Consider the following 12,958-nt stretch of genomic DNA (forward strand, 5'->3'; position numbering starts at 1 on the left):
TAATGCATTTCACAGCTACAAAGACTTTTTAATTATAAAAGAGAGTCTCATATTGAAATTTCCATACAGAGTATGGCATATTACAATGTGCATATCTGATGTGGGCTAGTCCCAGCAGAGAAATAGAAGCTCTACATTTGCATGTGGTTAACAAGAAAATAAAAAGCTGTGTTGAAACTGAACTGTGAGATGTTCATTACTTTCTTTATTTTTCTCAGGGTATAAGATCTCTCCTTCAGCATATACAAGTTTTATCTCTATCTATCTATCTATCTATCTATCTATCTATCTATCTATCTATCTATCTATCTATCTATCTATCTATCTATCTATCTATCTATCTATCTATCTATCTATCTATTTCTGTCTGTCTGTTTGTCTGTCTGTCTGACTAGCTAGCTATCACAAACAAACAAAATTCTCATTTAGTAGTAATAAGGTTTTCTCTCAAATATATAGGACAAAAAATTATAATTATAGAAAAACTATATTTTAAACGCATACATTTAACCCTATATTATTTTTCAATGGCTTAAATTACCGGTTGTAAATTAATCTGTTGTTGCTTTTGACCGTATTCTGTTTCCATGGGATATAAATGCATTATTGCAGACAAATAAAATCCCGTTGTCATCCATTACTATGAAAAAACAAAGAAATTGAAACAGAACAGAAGCAAGTAGTTGTTACTATTACATATTAAAGTAATCCATTCATTAAAAAACACTTAAGCAGTTTAAAATACTAAAAGCAATAAGTGTCATAACCAAACAGTTGTTTGAAATAGCTGGATATTTACCAGAATTTGGGCCCAGGGAAATATGCATTAATATGTATTATATGCAGAATATATATTATTTTGGCATACATACATTTTTGCTTAATGTCATGGTAATAACTCTGTAATCCAGCACAGTGGAATGTGTCCAAGGGCACCAGTCTGACTCTCTACTGTAGCTGACATGTTCCAGCTGGCAAAGGACCTCAAGTCAACATTTGCAAGCCCATGAAACATGAAATCCATCATCCCCACATCTAATGGTGGTGCCTGCTCTTCCCGAAGGCGAAGGCTCAGGAGGTGCCAACAGGCAACCCTGCTGAGAAGAAAAAATTTTTGTCAGCATGTGGTCTGTATTACACCTTACTAAAATACCTGTCAGACTATCTCATTTCCAGGATGTAACAAGTGATTCCCAGAGTACTGGAACTGGCTATGGTCAGGTTTGTTAGGGCTGTAGGCACTTCTGGGCAAATTCGGGTTATCAGGGCTCTTCAGCCCCCAAGATTTTTCACAACAGAAATGACATACATAATGCCATTCAGTAAACAAAGGTTGACTGGCTGGGCTTTGTTCAGTAAGCAGCTGACATTAGGATTAGGGGTATTCCGATTAGGATAGTGTGAAGTGGTAGTGGATTTGACAGTAAAAGTTATTGTACGCCATGTGACTGTGTGCACTGGGACAGGATACCACCGTCTTCGGCAAAAGTGCTCATTCATTCTCTCTTCACACCCTTGTGGACTTCCCTTTCTAGCAGTTGCACAATGATACCTTGAATAATGCCTTTGACCGAGTGAGCAATGGTTAAGGACAAGCTGAAATGCATTGGAGCATCAAATAGTGCCTCCAGAAACCCACGGGGAAATGCATTGCTACTTGGATCATCCTACCTGGCACCTGGGCAGGCATTTGTGGTGATATACCATGTTGGCATGCAGCACGACAAGATTATTAACTGGTAAATCCACCAGCCACACTAAATCCACTGTACATTTTTTTCTTTTTATTAATATCGATTGCTATGGATTTCAGAATAGTGCCATCATTTTTTCATATTACTCTGCACTGAACTATGTGGGGGGGCACGGTGGCTTGGTGGATAGCACGTTCGCCTCACACCGCCAGGGTCGAGGTTCGATTCAGCATGTTCTCCCCGTGCCTCGGGGGTTTCCTCTGGGTACTCCGGGTTTCCTCCCCCGGTGAAAAGACATGCATGATAGGTTGATTGGCATCTCTGGAAATAATTGTCCGTAGTGTGATTGTGTGAGTGAATGAGAGTGTGTGTGTGCCCTGTGATGGGTTGGCACCCCGTCCACGTTTGGATGTTAATGTAGGTTCACAAAGCCATGGGCATTAACAGTAAAGCAACATCCGCCATTGTTGTTTGTGTTTGCCTGCTGCGCTGGGTTAAGTGACAAGTATACAGTGACGTCAGACTCGGCTCTGTGATGCACTCTAACCGATGGAAAGGCAAACCGGTTCTTAGAAGGTTCGCCAGTTGAACCAATTGTGAACCAGCACCAGTGCAAGCTCTGAACCAGCACTCGGTTCTTTTTGGTGGAAAAGAGGAATTAGTGCCCTAACCTTTGGTCGTTGGATTGTAGTCTATTGCACTCATTCACACCTAGGGACAATCCAGTCAAATCAGCTAGTGGCATGTTTTAGGGGCATGTAGAGGACGTGCAAAACTAGAGTTTCTGCCACTTAATATGGGCTTGATTTGTGTTCTATGTGCAATTCAGTAAGAACTTGGTCATGTCTCCTTGCCAACAGATTGGAGTTAATGAAATTATTGCAAAAGCAGTGCTCTGAAATGTTCAGCATGAACCCAGAGAACAGGACAGAAATGTTTGCAGGATTTGTAAAATTCCAAACATGCACACCAACCCAACGTAGTGCAGTGTGGCTCGTTGGTCTAGGGCAGGGGTCGGCAACCTTACTCAAAGAGCCATTTGGCCCCGTTTCCCACAGAAAAAATACCACAGGGAGCCACAAAACCCTTTTGACATCTAAAATGAAGATAACACTGCATATATCATTTTGTACCTTTATGGAAGGTATAGAAAAAACTGTAGTGTGTTGCATTTATGAAATCAATTAACTGCTACAGAGTAAACGCAATTTTATTTCTGCAGGCAAACAAAAATATTTTGAACAGTTTGAACTAACCTTAAGAAAAAAGACACTGAGTTGAAGGTTACTTTCAAATAAAATGTTTAATAATTGAGTCCTTCGTGTTCATGACCAGGGCTCTCAAGTTTTGAAGACAGGCAAGAAGACATCTCCAACCCCTCGCTTTTTTTCATTGGTGTTGCGTTAAATCTTTCCCAGATATTGCTATTTTCTGATTGGCTATTGTGTAGCCTCTTTTTTGATTGGCTGATAAGTGTCAGGCTCGACTAAGAACCGAGACGCGCTTGATTCCTGCCCGGTTCCACAGAAGAGACAGCAGTGAGGACTGATACATTTTGGGCGCTTCGGCTTATTAAATATATGATAGTCAAAAAGCTTTTCTGCGTGGGAATATGATGTGCGGCAGGAGAGCGTGAGAAAAGACCCAAATGCGTGACTGTCACTCTCAATGCGTGACACTTGAACGCCCTGCATGACATAAAAAAATTTTACTTGCTTAATAGCTGCAGCAAACCAAAACTGCGCCTGCTTCTGTGTGTCATTTATTTATTTATTTATTTATTTATTTATTTATTTATTTATTTATTTATTTATTTATTGCAATTTCAAAGATGATAACAATCAAAGACAACTATGTGTACATTACATAAAATGTATCATCAATATATCAAACATTAATTGAACAGATGTATGAGAATAGAAAGAGAAAAAAAATAGGCATAAATATAGCAAGTAAAGAAAAGAGGGTACGAGAAAAAAAACAGGAAAAAAGGAAAAAAAAACGTGTTGATCACGTTACATGAAAGATCTCATCATATCTCTTCAAAAAAGAAATTTTTTGTTATCAATTACTCTCAGTGATTTAATTAAATGTTCTACTACACATAACAACTCTAAAAGTAGGTATTTTCTTAAGAAATCTTTGTTTGTGAAAATAGAACTTTGCCACGAGGATAAGAAAGTTAACAGTTGATTCTAAAGATTTGTTTTGGTTTTCAAAAAAACAAACAATATCCTTAATGTCGAAAACACCATTCACGTTAAGTTTAGAAAAACAATAGAGACTCAAATCTTTCCAAAAGAGTGAAGAAACATTACATGAGAAAAATAAGTGACAAATATCTTCACTTTCTTTTTTACAAAAGGTACATATATCAGCTACATCACAAAATTTAGATAAAACTGCATTACAAGGGTATATATTATGCAAAATTTTGAAGTGCACTTCTTTCACTTTATTCGGTATACAATATTTATATGGTAATAACCATGTTTTCCTCCATTTAATGTTATCTATTTTAGAACTCCAAAAATTTTTTCCTTTTGGAGAAATTGAGTTTCGAGATTGAAAAAGTTGACGAATACATTTATTATTACAATCTTTACTTAAAAGCGAGACACCTCCCAAAATAACTGTGAAAGTTGTTTTGTGCATGACTCATGGGTAAGGGAAGCTTTCATTAGACATATTAATCCATCAGGAATTACCTTAATAACAGAGTTAAATTCTTTAAATGGAACAGGACAATGATGGATATTCATAAAGCTTTCATAAGATAATAAATCACCAGTAGAGTTGAATAGATCAGCAACAAAAATTATGTTTCTATTAAACCATTTATCAAAAAAGATTGATCTTTTTCTAATCTTAATATCCAAATTATTCCATAAGATGGTTTTGTGGGGTGAAAAGTTTCCAGGCTAACAATGCTTGTTGATGAAATCTAGCCAGTTTAATAGGCAATTTACCAGTAGAGTAATTGCATTTCATCAAAAAAGAAAGGCCACCTATACCCTCTTAAATATATTATTAGGAATAAAATACCACAAAGAATCTGACCCACGCAAACATCTTTTTAACCAATTAATTTTAAATGTATTGTTAGTGTCATCAAAATGCAGGACTTTGAGACCCCCATCACTCCTTTTGTTTGCTAAAACATATTTCTTCAACTTGTGTGACTTATTGCTCCAAATGAAATCAAGAAAAATCTTATCTATATTTTTGGAGGTGTGATAACTACAGCTAAAGACAGGGAAGGCTACACAAACCTGGATAATCCTTCTGTTTTGGACAAGAAAACTCTGCCTAAAATTGATAAATCTCTTTGGAGCCAATTATTAAAAATATATTTTGCTTTCAATAACCATTGAGAAAAATTCAGAGATTATCTACTAATTAAATGTTTTGTTATATGAATTCCCAAATATTTCACTTAATTTTTAATTGGTATATTTTCAATTTCAGTTTCCACAGTGTCAAACAAGCAAATCATTTCACACTTAGATAAATTAAGTTTGAGCCCAGAAGCGTTAGAGAAGGCATTGATTGTAGTTAAAACTGGAGAAACTTGCTCTTTATCCTTCAAAAATAAAGTAGTATCATCTGCTAGCTGTGAGATTCGAATCTCTCTGTTAAAGATATCAAGGCCAGCAAAGTTATTATTGTGCAAAATATCTATGGATAGTGTTTCAACAACAAATAAAAATAAAAAGGGGCTCAAAGGGCAACCTTGACGTATTCTGCGAAGGACAGTGAATTTAAAATTATACAACTATCTATTTCTTTGTACAGCATTTGAACAATATTTATGAGTTTAGAAGGAAATCCATAAGCCCCTAAAGAGTCTATAAGGAATCGATGCTTTACAGTATCGAAGGCCTTATAAAAATCGAGGAATAAGATAATTGCATCAGACTTGATTTCATCTCTGTAATCAGTAAGATCCAGAACATGTCGAGTATTACCACTAATATGACGACCTTTCATAAATCCAGTCTGTGTCTCATTAATGACATAATGTAAATGCTGTTTTAATCTCTTGGCAAATATGGATGCAATTAATTTATAGTCAAAATTAAGAAGAGTGATAGGTCGCCAGTTATCAATTATAGTTACATCTTTATCTGGTTTGGGAATGAGAGATATCACCCCTTGTTTCATAGTAGGAGTCATTGTACCATTTTTTTATACATTCTTGAAGCATTAAGAAGAAAGGTTGTTCTAAAATCTCCCAAAACTGTATGAAGAAATCTAAAGTAAGGCCATCAGAGCCAGACGACCTTTTTCATTGATTTCATTGCATCTCTCATTTCATTTAAAGAAACAGTAGCCTCACATGACAACTTAAATTCGTCACTTATTTGAGGTATACAGTTCTTAATCTGTTGTAGGTATGACATACTTTGGTTTGCCTGTAAATCAGGGGAGTACAGGTTCCTATAAAAATTAGTAACAAATTCCTCAATTTCTTCAGGGTTTTTAGAAACTGAATTGTTAATTTTTAATGCAGAGATGCTTTTCCTTTTAAAATTCCTCTTTTCAAGTGAGAAGAAAAAGCTCGTATTTTTTTCTCCTTCCTCAAGCCATCTCGCTCTAGATCTAACAAAGGCACCCTTAACTATATCTAAATATATATTGTCTAATTCCAATTGCAAAGTTTTTAACTGACTAATCTCTGTAACAGAGAGATTCTCTTTTTTGATTAAGATTCAAGGAACACAGGATAAGATGTTACTATCCTTTGTGCAAGCATTTCCAAGAGTTCATGAACAGGGAACCTGAAGAAATTTAGGAACGCATCATCAGTAGTGTACCTTTGGTTCCTAGGGTGTTTCGGCCTTTCACACTATACACCCTCCCCAGAGGCGGCCAGCGACAGGGTGATCAGTCCTACGCTTGCGTTCCATACCCAATTAGTCATAGGAGTTGCCTTGTTGTTAATAGCCAACATCCCAAGAGACTATGCATGGCAGGGGCATCCTCCTCCCTGAGTCAAACATCCTTGACCGCATACCTCCTGATCCTCTCACTTCGGGGCCCAGCTAGGGTCTTTCCTCTTCATCCAGAGCCATTGACTGCTGCCTTCTGCCGCCTCCGATACAGCTCTGATTGCCGAACGCTGGCTCTGGCCCTTAATTCCCAGGTCTCTAAACAGTCTGGTCATAGATGTTGCCACAAAACCTCTGCAGCCCACCTCCACTGGTCGGACTTCTGTGTTCCAGCCATGATGCCGTGCTTAAGGTATTTATTTTAATTAGCAAGTCCGCTTCTCTATCAGCATTAAGCACTTTTAAGGTTTTAGATCTATTTATTGCTATTAATCTTGCTTTATATTTAAAATATTCCCATTTAGCACCATGAGACTCAAATTCATTATTTGAAAAAATTCCATTAACTAATCCCTTGATTTGATCATTAAAATTTTTATCTTTTAGCAGATTATTATTCAATTTCCAGTAATCACGTACAGTACTCTCCCTGTGTTTAGTCTGCAAAATCAGCTTAATTACTAAGTGGTCAGAAAATGGAGCATATTGGTGACTGACATCAAACACATATTGCAGTAACTGTTGAGAAATAATAAAAAAAATCTATTCTAGATTTAGAAGACAACAAATTATTACTCCAAGTATATTCAGTTACATCAGGGTGATAATAGCGCCATGCATCTGCAATATGAAAAAAATCACACAGAGTACAGATAATATTAATAGTGAGGCTCATCTTAGGAGGAAATCTGTCAACTGAGTTATCTCATACATCATTAAAATCTCCGGCAATAATAAAAGCTTGTTGATATTTACTTTTCAAAGCTTCAATATTCCTCTGTAATAAGAAAATAAGAGACTTGCTGGCAGATTTTAAGTTGTGGCCATATAAATTACATATTATAAAAGTAGCATTGTCAAGTTTAGTGACCAGAATAACCCATCTTCCTTCCATAGAGATCAACGATTCAACAATATCTCCTTTAGATTTGTTAATCAAAGTGAGAACCCCTGCGGAGTGGTTAGATCCGTGACTAAAGTAGGCCTTGTCACCCCACTGTGATTTCCAAAAGCGAACATCACCCTCACAGGAATGAGTTTCTTGTAACAGTATTAAGTCAGCATTCATTCTTCTACAGTATAAGAATAAGGCTTTTCTTTTAGTGATATCTCTCAAGCCACGAGTGTTCAACGATAAAATACTCAAAGAGTTAAACTCCAAGTCTTGCATAAGAGAAAGAAAAAAGAAAAAAGAGAGAAAGAACAAAAACAGTAAAGAGTAACTTTAAGAAGAACACAAGAACACAAAAAGGTTTTAAAGCTTACCGCTGTAAAACTGCATTGACAAAGAGGTAGTTGAAGCTAACACATACCCTATAACTTAGGCAAAAGTGCAATTGTATGAGCTGAATTGTTAATTTTTAATGCAGAGATGCTTTTCCTTTTAAAATTCCTCTTTTCAAGTGAGAAGAAAAAGCTCGTATTTTTTTCTCCTTCCTCAAGCCATCTCGCTCTAGATCTAACAAAGGCACCCTTAACTATATCTAAATATATATTGTCTAATTCCAATTGCAAAGTTTTTAACTGACTAATCTCTGTAACAGAGAGATTCTCTTTTTTGATTAAGATTCAAGGAACACAGGATAAGATGTTACTATCCTTTGTGCAAGCATTTCCAAGAGTTCATGAACAGGGAACCTGAAGAAATTTAGGAACGCATCATCAGTAGTGTACCTTTGGTTCCTAGGGTGTTTCGGCCTTTCACACTATACACCCTCCCCAGAGGCGGCCAGCGACAGGGTGATCAGTCCTACGCTTGCGTTCCATACCCAATTAGTCATAGGAGTTGCCTTGTTGTTAATAGCCAACATCCCAAGAGACTATGCATGGCAGGGGCATCCTCCTCCCTGAGTCAAACATCCTTGACCGCATACCTCCTGATCCTCTCACTTCGGGGCCCAGCTAGGGTCTTTCCTCTTCATCCAGAGCCATTGACTGCTGCCTTCTGCCGCCTCCGATACAGCTCTGATTGCCGAACGCTGGCTCTGGCCCTTAATTCCCAGGTCTCTAAACAGTCTGGTCATAGATGTTGCCACAAAACCTGTGCAGCCCACCTCCACTGGTCGGACCTCTGTATTCCAGCCATGATGCCGTGCTTAAGGTATTTATTTTAATTAGCAAGTCCGCTTCTCTATCAGCATTAAGCACTTTTAAGGTTTTAGATCTATTTATTGCTATTAATCTTGCTTTATATTTAAAATATTCCCATTTAGCACCATGAGACTCAAATTCATTATTTGAAAAAATTCCATTAACTAATCCCTTGATTTGATCATTAAAATTTTTATCTTTTAGCAGATTATTATTCAATTTCCAGTAATCACGTACAGTACTCTCCCTGTGTTTAGTCTGCAAAATCAGCTTAATTACTAAGTGGTCAGAAAATGGAGCATATTGGTGACTGACATCAAACACATATTGCAGTAACTGTTGAGAAATAATAAAAAAAATCTATTCTAGATTTAGAAGACAACAAATTATTACTCCAAGTATATTCAGTTACATCAGGGTGATAATAGCGCCATGCATCTGCAATATGAAAAAAATCACACAGAGTACAGATAATATTAATAGTGAGGCTCATCTTAGGAGGAAATCTGTCAACTGAGTTATCTCATACATCATTAAAATCTCCGGCAATAATAAAAGCTTGTTGATATTTACTTTTCAAAGCTTCAATATTCCTCTGTAATAAGAAAATAAGAGACTTGCTGGCAGATTTTAAGTTGTGGCCATATAAATTACATATTATAAAAGTAGCATTGTCAAGTTTAGTGACCAGAATAACCCATCTTCCTTCCATAGAGATCAACGATTCAACAATATCTCCTTTAGATTTGTTAATCAAAGTGAGAACCCCTGCGGAGTGGTTAGATCCGTGACTAAAGTAGGCCTTGTCACCCCACTGTGATTTCCAAAAGCGAACATCACCCTCACAGGAATGAGTTTCTTGTAACAGTATTAAGTCAGCATTCATTCTTCTACAGTATAAGAATAAGGCTTTTCTTTTAGTGATATCTCTCAAGCCACGAGTGTTCAACGATAAAATACTCAAAGAGTTAAACTCCAAGTCTTGCATAAGAGAAAGAAAAAAGAAAAAAGAGAGAAAGAACAAAAACAGTAAAGAGTAACTTTAAGAAGAACACAAGAACACAAAAAGGTTTTAAAGCTTACCGCTGTAAAACTGCATTGACAAAGAGGTAGTTGAAGCTAACACATACCCTATAACTTAGGCAAAAGTGCAATTGTATGAGCGAAAATAACTTATTTGTGATAAAGGAACCATAACAAAGTAGAAAACTTTCACGTTGCCCCATAAATCGGTCTGCATTTAGAAATTGTTTGTCAATGCACAGTTCAGGAGCCAAGTTCAACTTCAGATGCTCCATGAAGACTATAAATAAGATATCAGTAAAAAATAAAATAAGAAATTCTCTGAGCATAAATTGAACGTTCAAAAGGAATACTCTTTAAAGGTTATTTATAAATGAAAGACTGACCAAGAGCAACTCGTGAAGAGAACACGGGGGAAGACATCAAAACGTGAAACTGTTCATGCATAATTCTTAGTTAAATTCAAAATAAGTTGTTCCATGAAGGTAATCTGCAAATATAGAACAATACGTTGTCCATCTCAAGGACAATGTTCGAGTTTTTTCCAGTGACAAAAGCATGGGGACCCTTCCACGAAACCTTCTTCCCCTCCTCACGAGCCTTCTTAACCAACGGCCATAATTTGGCTCTAGCCTCAACATCTTGTTTGATCAACGCCTTCTTGATCCGAAGCTTGTTTTCTTTTAGATAGCGTGAGTCTTTCGCAGCCCTCCATACCATGTCTCTGTAGGTACGCATGGTAAAACGCATGATGATGTTACGAGGTGCTCCGTCGGATCTCCTTAGCCCCAGGCGGTGTACAACATCAACTACATCATCCAACTTGTTCTGGATACTAGGGACCATCTTCTTTAGGACGTCGATTGTCACGCCTCTCGCATCTTCTCCGTCGCGCTCTGGGACCCCTGTAGCTTAAGATTCCATCTACGTGAGTACCGTTGCATTTCATCGAAGCTTTCTTTCAGACTTACATTTTCAACTCGCAAATCTTTAATCTCCTTTTCAAGTTGAACGATCTTGACAGCGTGCATCTTGACCTCTCCACTCATGTGGGAGACTTTTTCAGATAGTTTGTCGAGTTTACCGCAAGAAACGGCAACTGTTTTATCAATGGAGATCACCTTGTCGTGTGTTTCATCTACTTTAGCAGTTAGCTTCTGAATCGCGTCAAGTAATGTAGATAAGGAGACTTCGTTCATGCCTTTTGAGCTCACAAGATTCTTGGATGGAGTAGAGCAAATAGGCCTCGCAAGAACCTCTTCATTGGCACCGATTTCTGTCTCAAGATTAATATTAATATTCTCCATGTCGACTGACTCCGTGCAACATTCGTCCATAAGGTGTCCAGCTAGTATAGCGCTTTCATGAAGGGACTGATTTTTCCTTTTTTTGCCCATAATATCACGTCAAAAAGTGCAAGTATTGCCAGAAAAATATCGAAACAGCATATATTTTCTAAGTTGTAACTTTACATGTTCAAATCTAAGTTTAAGTTTAAGTTTAATATATAACTCCTCAAACTGCAAACTACAGACGACTCTAAAACGTGGCCATTCACACCGCTGCCATCTTGGCTCCCCCCCTGCTGCTTCTGTGTGTCGGATTTCGCAAGTCGGCAGTTATGACGCATATTTTGAGCGACCAAAAAAAAAAATTAAAAATTAAACACGGTTTATTTTAATGTTACAAGAGCATCATGATCTTAGAATTCAGAATTACATTTTTCTTTTAAACTAACTAACAAAAATAAAAAATTTTAATTAAATATTTATTTTCCAAATCTACAGGGAGCCGCAGCAGAGGGGTGAAAGAGCCACTTGCGGCTCTGGAACCGCGGGTTGCTGACCCCTGGTCTAGGGGTGTGATTTTCGCTTTGAGTGCGAGAGGTCCCGGGTTCAAATCCTGGTCGAGCCCTTCCCCTTACTCTTGAATGACTGTTGATTAGTTAGCGGGCTCTTGCTTCTCACGTCATCTGAGTTTCTTGCAGTATAAAGCTCAATGTCCAGAGGTTCTTGCTTGGCATTTAGTGCCCTAACCTTTGGTGGTTGGATTGTAGTCTATTGCAGGACACCATGCTAACACTCATTCACACCTAGGGACAATCCAGTCAAATCAGCTAGTGGCATATTTAGGGACATGTAGAGGATGTGCAAAAGTACACACAGGAAATAACAAGTGCACGCAATCAAAGCAGGGACACCAAAGCTATGTGAAGGATATACTTATCTAATAGATTAATTGGCTGCTTAATCTGATATCTATGTTAACTACAGCTAAACTAACAGCAAAAATATATATATACATGCCTAAACTGATTCACCAAATACAGTAAGTAGAAAATGTACAGTAGCAGGCAGGTCAGCAAAGGTGTAACAGAGATAGAAACAGAAGTACATTGATTCCAGTCTGTTTATTACAGAGGCAGTGTATCTGCAAATGCATGTTGTGGGGAAAAAAATATTTGCAACCCTCATCGAATAGAAAAACACAGAGTATCTTGCAGATTGATAAAGAGTCCAAAGAAAACTCAGAGTTTCTGCCAGTTAATATGGGCTTGATTTGTGTTCTATGCGCAAGTCCGTAAGAACTTGGTCATGTCTACTTTCCAACAGATTGGAGTTAATGAAATTATTGCAAAAGTAGTGATCTATAATGTTTAGCATGAACCCAGAGAACAGGACATAAACGTTTGCAGGATTTGTAAAATTCCAAACATGCACACCAACCCAGGGTGGTGCACTTTGGCTCGTTGGTCTAGGGGTATGATTCTCGCTTCGGGTGCGAGAGGTCCCGGGTTCAAATCCCGGACGAGCCCTGGCTTTACGTGGAATAGACTATGCCTTGGTGGAACAAATCCAGAGGAATCTTGAAGTGAGCTGGCTTTTGCTCCTTATGACAACCAAGATTAATGACTTATGTAGCTCAAATGCAAAAGTACACCATGATAACCCAAATTTATACCTATTTGCAATCCAGAGAGAACACGAAAAACTGCAGGTTTGTAGGTTCTCTCATTGGCACCACAAATTGCACATCTCATTGCACCTATTTGCAATCCAGAGAGAACACAAAAAACTGCAGGTTTGTAGGTTCTCGCAT

General features: G+C 37.5%; 1 non-coding gene across 1 annotated transcript; it reads left to right on the top strand.

Annotated features, from left to right (window-relative positions):
* Window positions 1-12,602: 12,602 nt before the first annotated feature.
* trnap-cgg lies at window positions 12,603-12,674 on the top strand. Its single transcript has one exon. It is a non-coding gene; the product is annotated as a tRNA-Pro (tRNA).
* The last annotated feature ends 284 nt before the right edge of the window (window positions 12,675-12,958 follow it).

This window comes from Tachysurus fulvidraco, chromosome 4, assembly GCF_022655615.1.
Source record: "Tachysurus fulvidraco isolate hzauxx_2018 chromosome 4, HZAU_PFXX_2.0, whole genome shotgun sequence".
Lineage (NCBI taxonomy): Eukaryota > Metazoa > Chordata > Actinopteri > Siluriformes > Bagridae > Tachysurus > Tachysurus fulvidraco.